The 15,501-nt window shown below is 38.6% G+C and overlaps 1 pseudogene across 1 annotated transcript in view; it reads left to right on the top strand.

The window, feature by feature from the left end:
• LOC308240173 (cytochrome b5 domain-containing protein 1-like) overlaps nt 1–15,501 on the top strand; it is a 46,771-nt pseudogene that overhangs the window by 1,411 nt on the left and 29,859 nt on the right. The gene's annotated exons all lie outside the window — the stretch shown is intronic.

Raw genomic sequence — 15,501 nt, 5'->3', positions numbered from 1 at the left:
AATGAAAAGAACCAATGGAGGCACAAAGTTACCAGAAAACAAAAGATAAAATTGCTAAAGGAAATCCTCATCCTATATAATAAATAGGTAATATGCAAATTGACACTCACACCCTCACAAGATGGCTGCCTATCACCAGGCCAGCAAGGAGGTTAGTGAGGGACAATCAAACGACTGAACAAGCAGGCTACATGGGGCCACCAGGCTGGCAGGGGGTGCAGTGAGGGGCAACTAGGCCACCAGGGGGGCAGTTGAGGGTGACCAGGCCAGGGGGGGGCAGTTAGGGATGACCAGGCCAGCAGAGGGGGGGGCAGTTGGGGGTGACCAGGCAGGCAGGCAGGTGAGCAATTAGGAGCCAGTGGTCCAGGATTATGAGATCAGGGATCGGGCCTAAACCGGCAGTTGGACATCCCCCAAGGGGTCCCGGATTGGAGAGGGTGTAGGCTGGACTGAGGGGGACCCCCCATGCGTGAATTTCGTGCACAGGCCTCTAGTACATTAATAATTACCATAAATGTAAATTATCTAAATTCACCAGCAAAGAAGCACAGAGTAGCAGAGTGGATCAAAAAACAAAACCCAACCATATGCTGCCTATAGGAGACATCTCTAAACAGCAGAGACAAAAGTAAATACAAAGTAAAAAGGTAAAAATGATTCTCCAAGCAAATAACATCCACAAAAAAGCAACTGTAGCCATACTTATATCTGACAAAATAGATCTCAAGATAACAAAGATAACAAGAGACAAAGATGTACACTTTATAATGATAAAGGGAACACTACATCAAGAAAACATAAACTTCTTAATATATATGCACCGAACCAGGGAACAACAAAATATATTAAACAACTACTCACAGAACTAAAGGGAGAAACAGATCAAAACACAATTATAGTTGGAGTACTTAATACTCCTTTGACAGCTCTAGACAGATCAACCAAACAAAAAATCAATAAAGAAATATTGGCCTTAAATGAAATATTAGACCAAATGGATATAATCGACATTTACAGAACATTTCATCCCAAAACATCAGACTATACATTCTCCTCCAGTGCACATGGAATATTCTAAAGATCATATGTTGGATCACAGAACAAGCATCAACAAATTCAAAAAGATTGAAATTATTCCAAATATATTTTCTGACCACAATGCCATAAAATTAGAAATCAAAGAGAAAGAAGATGGCTGATGACGGGAATGCAGACTGCAAGATACTGTGTGAGTGAGAAAACAAAGGGAGAGTGTGGGGCAGCACGGGGAGTGATTGTTGGTGAGTTGAGGGACAGCTATACTCCAGGAGAAGGTGGGGGACTGCTGGACTGGGCTCCCCTGACCAGGCAGCCTCCACTGCTGCTGGGTTCCCTCCTGGAGCAACTGGATCGGACCTGGAGACTGCGCCATCTTGAAGGGGAAAGTGGATGTTATCAGAAGGCTGAAAATCTACAACTACGGCACCCACCGAACAGCTGCGAACCCCAGAACACCGGTCCCCAATTGGCGCAAGCACGCGGATTCAGAGGAGCTCTACACTTCACCAAGGAAAGGTCAGATTTCACCGGGGTAAGGTAAAGTCTTTGGTCCAGGCAGGAGAGAGAAATGCGTGCACTGGGGGAGCTGGAGGACCAGGGGAAGTCTGCACCTAGAAAAATCCGTGGCTGTTGGGACTGGCGTGATCCGTGAATGTGGAAGGGGGTCCTCAGAGCTGCTAACCGAAGGGAACTCTAAAAGGCAACCCATTTTGATCTGATGCAGAAGGAGAGCCTAAAAATTTTAAAAATGTGCTGGTTTCTTAGACCCAAGGGGGAAAAAAAGACTGCAAAGACTTGTGTGCAGCCCCGGAGTTCGCACACTTACGCTGGCTCTTTTTTTTTTCTTTTCCTCTTTAAATCCTTGCTTATGATTACTAAGCCCAATACATAGGATCACCCAATTGGGGACGCTCTAAGAGACTGCAGGGGAAAGTTGTTTTTCTGGAACCTGGGTATCAGAGCAGAGAATAACCATCAGAGAACCAGCTCTGGAGCAACCCACTCCACCAAACCAGTATTAAGTGCCACAGGGGAAAAAAATCTAAACAGTAGCTGGAGAGGACCTATAGACCGGAGGTCAATCCGGAAATACTGCCACCCAGGGGTTGAATCACAAATTGACTCTTGTGTAAAAACAAATAAAGGAAAATATAAAATAGAGGCGTACTGCCTGCTTAAAAATCAGGACTGGCTTACAACACTGAGGAGCAGTGGAACGCAGGGAACTTCAAAACTGTCCTGACTAGGAAACAGGTGTGCCAAACAGAACAGTAGAGGAAGTGAATAACCTTCACTACTGCACATTTTTATTTTTATTTTTTTCATCTTTTACTTAAGAAACTAAATGTTTTTTCTTTTTTCCTCACTTGATTTTACCTTTTTAATTATCACATTTTTATTTTCAATCAGTATTATTACTACTATTTTGCCTTTTTTTTTTAAAGTGTCATTTTATTTTCTCTTGATTTTACTTTGGGATTAGTGTTCTACATTCTATTTTCATCTTTCCTTTAGCATCATTTTACTCTATATCAACTTTACCTTTATGCAAACACTCTCTTTCTCACTTTTCCCCTTTTGTTGTCCTGTTTCTCTTACCCTATTCCTACTTTAGATTTTCCCTATTCCTTCTTTTTAAGCCTTGTTAAAATTTCACCCTACTTATATATCTAATTTCCAATCCCCTTCTCCAAGTCCATACACACCTCTCTCTTCTCTATCTTCACTATCCAAATGTTTTTTCTCTCTGTCCTTTTGTTGTTGTTTGCTTGATAGTTGATTATATCGATTTTTTATGCTTGTTTGTGAGAGTGTTTTGAATTTCTTTTTGTTTTCTTGTTTTGTGTTTGTTACTTTTTTGCTTCTGTTTTCCCTCACCTTGCTTGATATTAGTTGTTGTTTGTAGTTTGCATTCACCTCCAGGTACTTGTTGCTGGCATTTGTTGGGATTAGTGGCTGTTCTATTGGAGTTTTCTCCCCATATATACAGTTTTTCCCCCTCTTCATTCTTATTCTCTCTCTTTTCTCTCTTAATCTTTTTTTCCTTTTCCCAATTTCAGTTTTGCACTCCTGTTTTTTTCTTTTTTTTTCTTCTTATTTATCTCCTATACTCTAATTTGCCTTTCTCTGGTGGTCACCTTTATTTGGGGTTATTAATATCATGAATACATTTCTGTTCAGTGCCTTGTGCATTGTACCTGGTTGTGTTGTATTTTGTGCCTTTAAATTAACGCAGGAGAGAGAGAACTACGTAACCAGACACCCGGAGAAGAGAGACCATGGGGAGACAAAGAAAGAGCCCACATATGAAAGAAAAGCAGGCATCACCAGAAAAGGAAGTAAACGAAATGCAGGCAAGCAACCTTCCAGAGAAATAATTCAGAGAAATGGTCATAAGGTGGCTGAAAAGAATGGAAAACAAATTTGATAATATGAGCAAGAACCAAGAGGAAATGAAGAAGAACCAAGAAGAAATGAAAAATGACATCTCTGCTGCAAAGAACTCAATAGAAAGCATCAAGAGTAGACTAGAAGAAGCAGAGTACCACATCAGTGAGCTAGAAGACAGGGTAGGAAAAAATACCCAAATAGAGCAGCTTCTAGAAAAAAAATTAAAAAGCAGGAGGAGAGCCTAAGGGACCTTTGGAACAACACGAAACAAAACAACATCCACACAATAGGGGTGCCAGAAGGAAAGGAAACTGAGCAAGGAATAGAAAACCTGTTTGAAGAAATAATGACAGCAATCTTCCCCAATATAGCGAAGAAAAAACCCACACGAATCCCAGAAGCTCACAGAGTCCCAAGCCAAATGAACCCTAAAAAACTGACACCAAGGCACATTATAATTAAAGTGGCAAAACCCAAAGACAAAATTAGAATCTTAAAAGCGGCCAGAGAAAGACAGAAAGTTACCTACAAAGGATCCCCCATCAGACTAGTGACTGATTTCTCAACAGAAACACAACAGGCCAGAAGGGAATGGAATGAAATATACAAAGTCATGCAAAGGAAGGGTCTGAATCCAAGAATACTGTACCCAGCAAGGCTATCAATTAAAATTGAGGGTGAAATCAGGAGCTTCACAGACAAAAAAGGACTAAGGGAGTTTATTATCACAAAACCAGCAATGCAAGAAATGCTAAAGGGTCTGCTGTAAAAAAACAAACAAACAAAAAAACAGAAATAGGAAGTGAAGAAGGAACATAGGAGTAAAGAATAAAAATGGCAACAAACAAGTACCTATCAATAATAAATTTAAATGCAAATGGATTAAATGCCCCAATCAAAAGACATAGTTAACGGATTGGATATGAAAACATGACCCATATATATGCTGTCTACAAGAAACACACCACAGAAAAAAAGATGAACGCAGACTGAGGGTGAAGGGATGGGAAAAGGTTTTTCAGGCGAATGGAAATGAAAAAAAAAAGCTGGGATAGCAATACTTATATCTGACAAATTAGATCTCAAAGTGAAGGCAAGAACAAGAGATAAGGAAGGCCACTTCATAATACTAAAGGGAGCAATCCAACAAGAAGAAATAACTCTGGTAAACATATACACACCCAATACAGGAGCACCCAAATACATAAAAAAACTCCTGGAGGATATCAAGGGAGAGATTGACAGCAATACAATCATAGTAAGAGACTTTAATACCCCACTATCACCATTGGACAAATCCTCTAAAAAAAAAAATCAGCAAAGAAACATCAATCCTAAATGACTCACTAGACCAGATGGAATTAATCGACATCTTCAGAACATTTCACCCCAAAGCCACAGAATATACATTCTTCCCAAGTGCACATGGGTCATTATCAAAGATAGACCATATATTGGGTCACAGGCAAAGTCTCTTCAAATTCAAGAAGATAGAAATCACATCAAGCATCTTCTCAGATCACGGTGGCATAAAAATGGAAATCAACTACAATAAAAACAATCCAAAAAAATAAAACACCTGGAGACTAAATAGCATGCTATTAAACATTGACTGGTTTACCAGAGAGATCAAAGAAGACATAAAAACAACATGGCTTGAAATGACAATGAAAACACAACAATCCAAAATTTATGGAACAAAGCGAAAGCAGTCTTCAGAGGGAAGTTCATACCTCTACAAGCCTACTGAAAAAAAAAAAGAAAGAAAGAAAGAAACAATAGTAATAAATTACCTAACCCTACAACTCAAAGAGTTAGAAAAAGAGCAACAAGAAAAGCCAGTGTAAGCAGAAGGAAGGAAATAATAAAGATCAGAGCAGAGATAAACGACATAGAGACCAAAAAGACAATGTAAAAGATCAACAAAACCAAGAGCTGGTTCTTTGTAAGGATAAAAAAGATTGATGAAGCTCTAGCCAGACTCACCAAGAAGCAAAGAGAATGGACCCAAATAAACAAAATCAGAAAAGAAAGAGGTGAAATAACAACAGACCCCACAGAAATACAAAGGATTGTTAAAAAATACTATGAACAACTCTATTCTAACAAACTAAACAACCTGGAGGAAATGGACATATTCCTAGAAAAATACAACATTCCAAAACTCAATCAGGAAGAATCTAAAAACCTCAATAGGCCAATAAGTATGGAAGAAATTGAAGCAGTCATCAAAAAGCTTCCAGCAAACAAAAGCCCAGGGCCAGAAGGCTTCACAGAGGAGTTTTACCAAACATTCAAGGAAGTACTAAAACCTATCCTCCTCAGACTATTCCAAAAAATTCAAGAGGAAGGAATGCTTCCAAGCTCATTCTATGAAGCTAGCATCACCCTAATGCCAAAACCAGATAAAGACAACAAAATGAAAGAGAATTACAGGCCAATATCCCTCATGAACATAGATGCCAAAATCCTCAACAAAATTCTCACAAATCGGATCCAGCAGTACATCAGAAAGATCCTACACCATGACCAAGTAGGATTTATCCCAGGAATGCAAGGAAGGTACAATATCAGCAAATCAATAAACGTGATACATCACATAAACAAACTGAAAGATAAAAACCCCATAGTCATATCAATTGATGAAGAAAAAGCATTTGACAAAATCCAACACCCTTTCTTGATAAAAACTCTCAGCAATGTGGGAATAGAAGAATCATACCTCAACATAATAAAAGCCATATATGATAAACCCACAGCCAACATCATACTTAATGGGCAAAAACTAAAACCATTTCCCCTAAGAACAGGAACAAGACAGGGATGCCCACTCTCACCACTCCTGTTTGACATAGTACTGGAAGTATTAGCCATTGCAATTAGACAAGAAGAAATAAAAGGCATCCAAATTGGAAAAGAAGAAGTAAAGCTGTCCTTATTTGCAAACGACATGATATTGTACATAAAAACCCGAAAGACTCCATCAGAAAACTATTAGACTTAATAAATGAATTCAGCATTGTAACAGTATACAAAATTAATGCCAAGAAATCTATGACATTTCTATACACCAATAGTGAACTTACAGAAAGAGAGACTAAAAATGCAATCCCATTTACCATCGCACCAAAAAAATTAAGTTACCTAGGAATAAACTTAACTAAGGAGGTAACAGACCTATACGTGGAAAACTACAGGACACTGATAAAAAGAGATAGAGGAAGACATAAACAGATGGAAGAACATACCATGTTCATGGTTTGGTAGAATCAGCATCATTAAAATGTCCATACTACCCAAAGCAATCTATAGATTCAATGCACACCCCATTAAAATACCAACAGCGTATTTCACAGACCTAGAAAGAACTCTCCAAAAATTCATCTGGAATAAAAAAAGACCCCAAATAGCCACCGCAATCCTGAGAAAGAAGAACAAAGTAGGTGAGATCTCAATACCAGATTTCAAGCTGTATTACAAAGCCACTGTTCTCAAAACAGCCTGGTACTAGCACAAGAACAGGCATATAGATCAATGGAATAGAATAGAGAACTCAGATATCGACCCAAACCACTATGCTCAATTAATATTTGACAAAGGAGGCATGAACATAAAGTGGAGTCAAGACAGTCTCTTCAATAAATGGTGTTGGGAAAATTGGACAGATACATGCAAAAAAAATGAAAATAGACCACCAACTTACACCATACACAAAAATAAACTCAAAGTGGATACAGGACTTAAACATAAGATGGGAAACCATAAAAATACTAGAGGAATCCACAAGTAGAAAATCTCAGATATTTGCAGAAGCAATTTCTTCACCGATACCGCTCCTAGGGCAATGGAAACTAAAGAGAAAATAAACAAATGGGACTACATCAAAATAAAAAGCTTTTGCACAGCAAAAGAAACCATCAACAAAACAACAAGAAAGCCCACTGTATGGGAGAACATATTTGCAAATGTTATCACTAATAAAAGTTTAATCTCCAACATCTACAGGGAAGTTATACAACTTAATAAAAGAAAGATAAATGATCCAATAAAAAAATGGGCAAATTACCTAAATAGAATCTTTTCGAAAGAAGACAGAAGGAAGGCCAAGAGACATATGAAAACATGCTCAAAGCCACTAATTATCCAAGAGATGCAAATCAAAACGTCAATGCGGTGCCATCTCACACCTGTCAGAATGGCTATCATCAACAAATCAACAAACGACAAATGCTGGCGAGGATGAGGAGAAAAAGGAACCCTTGTGAACTGCTGGTGGGAATGCAGACTGGTGCAGCCACTGGGGAGAATGGTATGGAGTCTCCACAAAAAACTAAAAATGGAACTGCCATTTTACCCAGTAATCCCACTTCTAGGAATATATCCCAAGAAACTAGAAACACCAATCAGAAAAGATATATGCACCCCTATGTTCATAGCAGCACAATTCACCATAGCTAAGATTTGAAAACAGGCTAAATGCCCATCAGCAGATGAGTGGATTAGAAAACTATGGTACATCTACACAATTGAATACTACGCTGCTATTAAAAAGAAGGAACTTTTACCATTTGCAGCAGCATGGATGGACCTGGAGAGCATTATGCTAAGTGAAATAAGCCAGGCAATGAAAGAAAAATACCACATGATCTCACTCATTTATGGAAAATAAAGAACATTATAACCTGATGAACAAAAAGATAGGCACAGAGGCAGTAAAGCATCAAACAGACTGTCAAATTATAGCGGGAAGGCTGGGGAGTGTTGGGGAGGGGGGAAAGAGATCAACCGAAGGACTTATATGCATGCAAATAAGCACACCAATGGACACAAGACACTGGGGGGTGGGATGAGGGCATATGACAGGGGTTAGGGGAGGCTGGGGGAAAGTCAATGGGGGAAAAAAAGGAGATATATGTACTACTATATGTAATACTTTAAACAATAAAAAAACACAAAAAAATAAATAAATAAAATTAGAAACCAACTGCAAAAGTAATTTAAAAAACATGCAAATACGAGGAGATTAAGTAACATACTATTAAAAAATAACATAACATTAAAAAATGATTGGGTCAAAGAAGAAATAAAAATGAGATCAAAAGATATATAGAGAAAGGTGAGAATGATAACACAACATATCAAAACCTCTGGGATGCAGCGAAAGCTGTAATAAGAGGTAAGTTTATATCACTACAGGCCTATCTCAAGAAACTAGAGAAATTCCAAGTAAACAACCTAACATCACACCTTAAAAGACTAGAGAAAGAAGAACAAAAGCAACCCAAAGTTGGCAGAAGAAAGGAAATAATAAAAATCAGAGCAGAATTAAATGAAATAAAGAACAAAAAGACAATACAAAAAATCAGTAAAACAAAGAGCTGGTTCTTTGAAAAGGTTAATAAAATTGACTAACCCCCTGGATAGACTCACTAAGGAAAAAAGGTAAAAGACCCATATAAACAAATTCAGAAATGAGAAAGCACCACAGACATCACAGATATACAAAGGATCATACTAGAATATTGTGAAAGCCTTTATGCTACCAAATTCAATAATCTAGAAGAAATGGATAAGTTCCTAGTAATATATTACCTTCCTAGACTAAGTCATGAAGAACTGGAAAATCTGAATAGACTAAACAGCAGTGAGGAATTTGAAACAACCATCAAAAACCTCCACCCCCCAAAAAAAAACAAAAATCCAGGACCAGATGGCTTCACCAGTGAATTTTACCAAACGTTCAAGGAATAATTAAAGCCTATTCTTTGCAAAGTCTTCCAAAAAATTGAAGAAGAGGCAATTCTTCCTTACGTATTCTACTAGGCCAATATAACCCAAATACCCAAACCTGGCAAAGACAACACACACAAAAAAAGAAAACTACAGACCAATACCCCTGATGAATACAGCCGCAAAAATCCTAACCAAAATACTAGCTAATTGAATACAATAGTACTTCCAAAAAATAATACATCACGATCAAAGGTGATTCATTCCAGGGGCACAAGGATGGTTCAACATTCACAAATCAATCAACACAATACACTGCATTAACAAAAGAAACAATAAAAATCATATGATCTTGTCAATAGATGCAGAAAAAGCATTTGATAAGATACAACATCCATTTATGATAAAAAAAAAACTCTCAATAAAATAGGGATAGAAGGAAAGTACTTCAACTTAATAAAGGCCATATATGATAAAACCTCAGCCAATATCATACTCAAAGGTGAAAAACTGAAAGCTTTTCCCCTAAAATCAGGAACAAAACAAGGATGTCCACTCTCACCACTCTTATTCAACATAGTGCTAGAAGTTCTAGCCAGAGCAATAAGGCAAGAGAAAGAAATAAAAGGCATCCAAATAGGGAAGGAAAGAAGTCAAACTGTCACTTTTTGTGGATGACATGATGCTGTATATAGAAAACCCTAAAGACTCTACAAAAATACTACTGGAAACAATAAGCAAATACAGTCAAGTTGCAGGATACAAAATCAATGTGCAAAAATTCATTGCCTTCCTGTATACCGACAACAAAACTTCGAATAAAATAAATGGAGAAAACAATTCCTTTTGCAATCCCAACCAAAAGAATAAAATACCTAGGAATAAACTTAACAAAGAATGAGAAAGACCTGTATACCGAAAATTACAAAATATTACTAAAAAATATTGAAAAAGACACAATGAAATGGAAAAATATCCCGTGTTCATGGATTGGAAGGATCAACATAGTTAAAATGGCCTTTTTACCCAAAGCAATATATAGATTTAATGCAATCCTCATCAAAATCCCAATGTCATTTTTTAAAGAAATAGAAGGAGAAATCATCAGATTTGTATGGAAACACAAAAGACCCAGAATAGCCAAAGCAATCCTGAAAAAAAAAAAAGAACAATGCTGGAGGTATTATGCTACCTGACTTCAAAATATACTACAGAGCTACAATAATCAAAACAGCATGGTATTGGCAGAGAAACAGATACACAGATAAATGGAACAGAATAGACAGCCCAGCTGTAAAATCACATGTATATGGACAAAGGAGCCAGAAATGCACATTGGAGTAAAGACAGTCTCGTCAATAAATGGTGCTGGGAAAACTGGAAAGCCACATGCAAACAAATAAAACTGTATTGCAGTTTGTCCCCAGGTACAAAAATTAATTCAAAATGGGTCAAAGACTTAAACATAAGACCCTAAACAATAAGTTACATAGTAGAAAACATAGGTACCAAACTATGGGCCTGAGTGGTAGAGAACATTTTATGAACTTGACCCCAAAGGCAAGGGAGGTAAAGGCAAAAATAAATGAATGGGACTATATCAAACTGAGGAGCTTCTGCACAGCAAAAAAAATGGACAACAAAACAAACAGGCAGCCAACCAGATGGGAGATGATATTTGCAAACAGTAGCTCTGACAAAGGTTTAATTTCCAAAATATATAAAGAACTCATAAAACTCAACACCAAACAAATAATTGAACCAAAAAGTGGGCAGAGGACCTGAAAATACACCTCTCCAAGAAGACATACAAACAGCCAATAATATATGAAAAGATGTTCAACCTCACTGGCAATCAGGGAAATGCAAATCAAAACTACAATGCGATACCACCTTACACCAGTTAGAGTGGCTATTACCAACAAGACAAGCAACAAGTGTTGGGGAGGTTGTGGGGAAAAGGGAACCCTCATTCACTGCTGGTGGGAATGTAGGCTGGTACAACCACTATGGAAAGCAGTCTGGCGATTCCTCAAAAAATTAAAAATAGAGTTACCATACGACTCTCAAGAATCCCACTCCTGGCTATATACCCAAAAAACTCAAAATCATTTATACACAAAGATAAATGCACCCCTATGTTCACTGCAGCATTATTCATGGTGGCCAAGAGTTGGAAACAGCCAAAGTGCCCTGCAATAGAGGACTTGATAAAGAAGATGTGGTATATATACACAATGGAGTACTACACGGCCATAAGAAAGGATGCAAGAGTGTCATTTACAACAACATGGATGGGCCTTGAGAACATTATGCGAAGTGAAATAAGTCAAACAGAGAAAGCTAAGAACTATACTATTTAACTCATATGTGGAATATAAAATGGAAACTTATGTACCCAAACAGTAATGTGGTGGTTGCCAGAGGGAGGGAGGTGGGGGAAGAAAGGGGTCCTAATATGAGGTGACAGGAGAAGATTTGACTTTGGGTGGTGGGCACATGGACCTATATATAGATTTTGTAAATTAGTAATCCACACATTAAACCTATATGCTCATGTTGACTAATGTCACCCCAATAAAATAAAATAAAAATGCAAACATTAACCTCCAGATTGGGCAACTCCCTTTTTTCAACTCCTGTGATCTCACTGAATATCAGCCCTCCTCTTCTGCTAGGCAGCCTCAATGCCATGGCAGGCCATTGCTCCAGTGACTCTCTTACCAGTTTCCTCAATTCCTTCACCCCATTCTCCTTCTATCCCTACCACTGCTCAAATAAACTACACATTAGGAGGTATATAGGGGCATTATTTATCAAGCAAAAACCTGGAAACAAGACAAGGGTAACAGGGCAATTTCCCAGAAATGTTCTTGTAGGTTTAGAAGTTCTGTACTTTTTAAGTTTTTAAATGATAAGATGATCTTCAAACATATTTTCTATTATGTTTGAGAAATGTTCTCCAATTTAAAATGGGTATAGTAGAGATAATTATCAGACAGAAAAATCATGATCACTGCTCTTATTCTGCAATAACCACTCTTTTTTCTTATTATTGTATTTCTATATGTGTGTGTGTGTGTATATATATATATATATATATATATATATATATATATATATATAGTATAATATGCTAATTAGACTGGACAGCCGAACGACCTTCTGGATGCCCTTCCAGACAACCTTCTGGATGAAGCTGGGGCTGCGAGGGCCGAGCCCCTTGCACGAATTTTGTGCATTGGGCCTCTAACATATATATATAGTCAGTGGCATGCATTTGGTACCTTCTCTGACTGTAGGCTGAGAAGTTTAGCAAGTATAAGAGTTCTGGGTTCAGAATAAAGAGACCAGAGCAGTTTGTGGAAATTTTGGGACCCCACACTTATGATCAGAGCCAAAGACTCCATGTGGAGGGTGATTTCCCCTTCTTTTCCCAACACCCTTGAATAAGTCACCCCACCACTTAGAAAGGGCTCTGGATCTGGTTATCATTTATAACATGGTGGATTCATGTTTCTTCTCATGGTTAGCTTTCCAGACATGCTCCAGAAGAATTATAGTATCAGGCATCCCTTTTATGGGACAAGAAAGGAAGAAGGCTAAGGCCTAGATCAATGTTTTTTGCAGGTGAGTTACATGCTAGACACTTTCTGTTTCTTTGCTGTTGTTGTGTGTGCGTGTGTTTCATTCTCCCCTCACCATGATCCAAGAAGAAAAATACTTTTAGTCTTATTTTACATATGACCCAACTGAGGCACACAAAGTCATCTGCCCAATAAGAGACAGAGGAGGGGTTCTGGATCTTGACCCACAACACCCAGAAGCCTCCCATTTGGAAGACTTGTGGGCTTCCAGACTCAAGGATTGGTTGGCTTATTGCTGGGTTGGCTCTGTGGGTTGTGTCATGCAGACAAGGGGTAAGTTGCCTCAGAATAGGACTTTGTGATTTATTTATTCCTCGGGTTACTGAGGTACTTTTGTAAAAGCATAGGCTTTATAGTGGGAAAAGAAGACCTGGGTTTGGGTGAGAAATGAACTCTTTTAGAGTCCTATATCATGCCAGAATCTTTTAAACCCTTTAGTCCTAACCTTAACCAATGGAGACTAGAACTATAGTTCCCATTATACAAACAAGGAAAGGAAAGCAAGGACAAAGAGGGTACAGTTTTTCAAAACTGAGCCAAGCCGCCTGGCCAGTTCAATTCCCTATCAGAGCACATGCCTGGGTAGCAGGCTCATCCCCAGGAGGGGGCATGCAGGAGCCAGCCTATCAATGTTTCTATGTCATTGATATTTCTCTCTCTCTCTCTCCCTCTCTCTTCTCTCTCTCTAAAAATCAATAAAAACATATTTTTTAAAAACTGAGCTAAGTCTAAAACATAAGTTCCTTTCACAGCGTCCTGCTGCTTTTCCAATGAAACTATCTTTCAATTCTGTAAGCATATAATTTATAGGTATGGGACTACGTTACAGCTGAACTTGGTGATATCCTGGAGGGAATATGGGGTTGGCAGTCAGAAAGCATTACCATCTCAGTCTTTCTCTTCAGTAGCTCTATGACCCTAGACAATATGCTTCTTGTTTTTGAGCCTCAGTTTCCTCTTCTAGCAGGGGTCCTCAAACTTTTTAAACAGGGGGCCAGTTCACTGTCCCTCAGACCGTTGGAGGGCCGGACTGTAGCTTAAAAAAAACTATGAACAAATTCCTGTGCGCACTGCGGGCCCGGGACAAGTCGGCTGCTAAGCAGGACAGGCAGTGGCACCCAATGGGCTGGGTAAATGTCCTCGGCGGGCCGCATGTGGCCCGCGGGCGGTAGTTTGGGGACCCCTGTTAAAGAATGGAAATGATAATTATCTTTCTCATAGGAATAAATGAGATAATGTATGTAGGACAGGGCAGGGTCCAGGGAACCCATCTTCAATGGAACCATGTACCAATGGACATTTAAGTAGCAATAGCAATAACAGTAAATTCCTGGAAAATACAATCAAGTATACACACACACACACACACACACACACACACACACACACACACTGAGTGGCCAGATTATTATGATCTCTGAATGCATAATAATCTGGCCACTCAGTGTATATATAGGCCCGGTGCATGAATTCGTGCATGGGTGAGGTCCAGCCAGCCTGGCCAGGGGGAGGGGACATGGGAAGTTGGCCAGCCTGCCTGCTGGTTGAACTCCTGGTCAAGGGGACAATTTGCATATTAGCCTTTTATTATATAGGATATACACTGAGTGGCCAGATTATTATGCGTTCAGAGATCATAATAATCTGGCCACTCAGTGTGTGTGTGTGTGTATATATATATATATATATATATATATATATATATATATATATACCATAATATAGATTGAGGGAAAGGAAAATACAAGATAATTACTTGTTTGGGGCTCAAAATTATATTAATTTTTGTAACCAGTGAAAGTAAAGGAGGCAGAAGGGACTTGTGTATTTTGACTATTGGGCTGTTAAGTTTCACAGTTTTCTGGACATGCCTGCTGGAATACTCTTTTAAATATAATAATTCTAAAATATTTAAATGGCTCTGGCAGGTGTGTCTCAGGTGGTTGAGCTTTGTCCTATGCACTCCCATGCTGTCTGGATTCCCTGTCAGGGCTCATGCTGGGGAATTGGGCTTGGTCCCCAGTGAGGGGAGTGCAGGAAGCAGCCGATAGATGTTTCTCTCTCTCTCCCTCTTCCTTCCCCTCTCTCTCAAATCAATAAAAAACATACTTTTAAAAGTAAATAAAATATTTAAATGAATATGGAAAAGAGGGGGAGAATTAAAGAAGCAAGCAAAAATCTCTATTAACTACTAGTTGGATATTATCATTCTATATATTCTCACCAACTATGTGCATCAAATGACACTGATTTATCTTTTAATCTACAGAATAACATTTGATGCCTTTGATATAACTGCAAGGTCAACATGGCATTTTCCTCTTTACAGATGAGGAAACTGAGTTTACATCCCAGGTATGGTAGAGGCCAAAGCACCTGTGTGACCTTCAATGCCTTTTTTATTTCATCAAATCCAAACTTTATGAAGCAGGGTCCTCTCCTCAATCTCTAGATAGGGAGCCTGAGGCTCAGGGAGCTTAGTGTCCTATCCTGCCATTCCGTTATTGGCAGAGCCCAGACTGAAACCCAGGTCTTTCTGACTCCGAAGTCCTTATTCTTCCCACTTGGGTATACTGTCATGGGCTTTGTTTCTGACCATAATAGGAATCACACTCAGTTTAGACAGTGTGGAAAATACACTCAAGGATGCAAATAACCACCTACCCCACAATCCACTGATGGTTAAAATTTTGGG

Source organism: Plecotus auritus (genome assembly GCF_963455305.1).
Source record: "Plecotus auritus genome assembly, chromosome: X".
Classification (NCBI taxonomy): domain Eukaryota; kingdom Metazoa; phylum Chordata; class Mammalia; order Chiroptera; family Vespertilionidae; genus Plecotus; species Plecotus auritus.
Note: the sequence above shows the minus strand (reverse complement) of the source record. Positions and strands in the feature narration are given on the sequence as shown.